A 3,567-nucleotide genomic window follows, 5' to 3' on the forward strand; every position below is an offset into this window, starting at 1 on the left:
ATTTATAGCATGGTATTAAGCATGTGGTCTCTGGAGTCATCAATTATCTCTATCTTTACTTATGTTGAATTGCAGCTCATTTCCATATCTGTAAAATTTGGGCTAATTAGGATGCCAACCTCTCATGACTGTCGTGAGAATCATATGAGACTATGTATGTGGCCCAGCCTTGGCCCAGCCTTTTACCCTATTATTTCATTTCATCCCAGCCTGATTCCTGGCTTCTAACATTTGCATCTTTTTGCCAAAAGAGAACAGGAGCAGGTCTCAGCCAACAAGGGATGGGAGTTGGTGTATAAGTATTCCAACTCCCTCACCCTTTCAAGTAGGATCACTCTGAAGTTCCTGTTTGACAGTTTGCCAGAGTTTCTTTGTGGATTAAACTCCAGTTGTTCACAGTAGTCATTGGCTTGAAAACCATCCTCCTCTTCCTCCCTTTTTCCTCCCTCATTCCACATTCGCCTACTAGTATTTCCTGGGATCACCTCCTCAAGATATTACTTGCCCTGGAATCCTTGTCTCAATGTTTGCTTCTGGGGTAACCCAACTATAACAGTATGTTATGGTCTATTTGTGTAACCCCAGAATCATATGTTGAAACCCTAATGCTCAAGATGATAGCATTAGAAGGTGGGGCCTTTGAGAGCTGCTTGGGTCATGAGGTTGGAGACCTCATAAATTGGATTAGTTCCCTTGTAAAAGAGACCTCACAGAGCTCCCTATCCACCATGTGAGAACTCAGCAAGAAGTCTGCAACCAAGAACAGGGTCCTCCCCCAACCATGCTGACACCCAGATGTTGAATTTCCAGCCTCCAGAACTGTGAACAATACGTTTCTGTTGTTTGTAATAGCTATGGTATTTTGTTATGGCAGCTCTAATAGACTCAGACACAGTATATGAAAGGTTGGCTCAGTGCCTAGCATCTAGCAAGTGCTCGGAACTGTTGTTGTTCCTGCCATTATTAAGTTGTTCATCAGTAGAAAGCAAAGATGCCCATAGGTGAGAACACAGTCTTCTCCATGCTGTGTTTGTTTTTATGCTACAGTGAGAAGCCCTTTATGACATTAGGAGGTTGTGAGAGCCCAACTAATAATAGTCAGTTTATAACATGCATTCTCAACAGGAGTTTTGGCCCCAAGGAGCCAAAAATTGCTCTTGGGGAGGGACTAAAAATCTTACTCTTGCCCTGGCCAGTTTGGCTCAGCGGTAGAGCGTCAGCCTGTGGTCCAGAGAGACCCGGGTTCGGTTCCTGCTAAGGGCATGTACCTCAGTTGCAGTTTGGCCCCAGCCCTGGTTGGGTCTTGTGGGTGGCAACCACTCGATGTGTCCCTTTCACGTCGACGTTTCCCTCTCTCTCTCTTCCTCTCTCCCTCCCACTCTATCTGAACAAAAAATGGAAAAATGTCCTCGGGTAAGGATAAAAAAAAAAATTAAAAAAAAAATCTTACTCTTTTTATGCATAAATTACAGAGATGCATATGACATATAAACAATATATAGTATATCTGTGGTATTAAAATTGAATAGGGAGTCGATTAGAATAAAATGTCTGAAGACTCCTGAAAGAAGTGCAGTAACAACAATAACAAAACCCCTACTGGTTCATAATAGGCAGGAAAAGTTACTGTTGATGTTATCCTGGCTTTGGACCATCCTGGGTGGCACTGTGTAGTTTGCAGGGTTCATGTCCTCTTTTTTCAGAGTGGGGCGTTAACAGCTGAACATTCATAAAGTTGTTGGGTTAAATTTGCCCAGCAAGGTACCAGGCTTTTTGGCAAAACATCCATCTGTTTGTTGTTAAGATTTTCCTGGTTCTTATTACAATCAGACTTGGTTACATTTTGAGAACTATGAGGCTTAGCTCTGGTGAACAAGATGACCAGTTCATCCAACTTGGGTCCTTTGACTCTTTCCTTCCTGACTTCTCCAAAGCCTCGCCTCTTCCTGGTTGACAACACTGAATTTGGCAAAAAGAAAAAATGACCAAATTCTTTAGTTCCAGCTCACATTTCCTTTGGCGAAGTATGATTGTTAAAGAGTTTAAATACAGCTCTCCTACAGACATGTAATGAGTTTGGCTTAAAGATTTATTTCACCCATTAAAAAGACATCAGCAGGATGACCAATCTACTTCAAAGTAGGTTACAAGAGACTGATGCATACAGTATTTAATCAGTTCAAAGCAAGGCTGCTGAAATATGCTCTCTAACTTAGATACAAAACTGGTTGCCATCCTACAGGGCAATCAAACCATAATCTTTAGAATTGTTCTCTACTAGACAAATGTAATTTGTAAATTATATTTAGATGGTTATATCTAGATACTTTGGACACTTTTTCTTATGTTACCATCAAGGTTCACCTTAACATTTTCTATACCAGTCTATCTGGGCTATGAAATCTTAACAAGCTTTAGTTCTTCATTTTTCCTTTTGAGTATCTGAAAGGCTACATGAAAAACTTTAGTTTGTTTCTTTTACATCAAAGTCATCTAGGAGCTAAGTGCATTCAATGATTTGTTGTAAACATTTACAACACCCTCATATATATCATTTGCCAATTTCCATGGTGTAAATACTCCAACCACATGAATTTCAAACTACCAATGTGATGTCATTGAAGGCAGAATTGGGAATAGTTGTATACTATCCCTGTTGTGAGCTGGTATTTTCTGGTTCCAGCACTTCATTGGATGTGTGCTGTGACATATATTTTATGGATCATAGTCATGGTATTCAAATTATTTCCAAGGATGTAGAATCATGGTCACTAGGTATTAAATATCTCTGAAGAGCTTGAAAGATCAGCCCATCCAGTGGTTTTAAAACTATAATCCCTGGAACCTTAGTTGTCCTTGAGGGTCCATCAGGGATCACACAAACTTAATTCAGTTTGTATTTTAACAAACTACAATGAAAGTATACACATACATACATATGTAACAAATACATAAAGAAATATATGGAACCAATGAGTACCAAGTGTAGAATTCTTGTAACTTCTGAGAGGGATACGAGGATAGGATATGATGGGGAGGGATCACAGGGGTGATGAGTACAGAGGTATATGACACTGTCTTTACTTTTCTGCATATCTTAAATATTGCATAATAAATTAACAAAACACACACCCACAAAATGCATTTTATATCAAATTTCAAACCTTTAAAAAACACTAACACATCAAATTGTACTACCAGACTGACCTACTTTGTACACATGATGGAATAAAGTGTTCTCCTGTCCTGTTTAATTAAATATTTCCCAGTGTTGCATGGTGAGCTGTTTAAAAACACTAAACTGTTCACTCAATCTTTTTTTATTTTGCGTAACGAGGCAGTGGAATGTACTTTTAAATTTTAAAACAATTTCAAACTTAAATGTTGCAAGTATAGTACAAAGACATTTATTTTTACAAATTAATAAATTTTAATGTATCACCACATTTGTTTTATCATTCTTTCCCCTACACACACACACACACACTTTTTAAAATGATTTGAGAGTAAATTGATGCATCATGTCTCTGCATTACCTAATACTTCAGTGTTTACTTCTTAACAACA

This window comes from Molossus molossus, unplaced genomic scaffold (assembly GCF_014108415.1).
Source record: "Molossus molossus isolate mMolMol1 unplaced genomic scaffold, mMolMol1.p scaffold_m16_p_6, whole genome shotgun sequence".
NCBI classification, from domain to species: domain Eukaryota; kingdom Metazoa; phylum Chordata; class Mammalia; order Chiroptera; family Molossidae; genus Molossus; species Molossus molossus.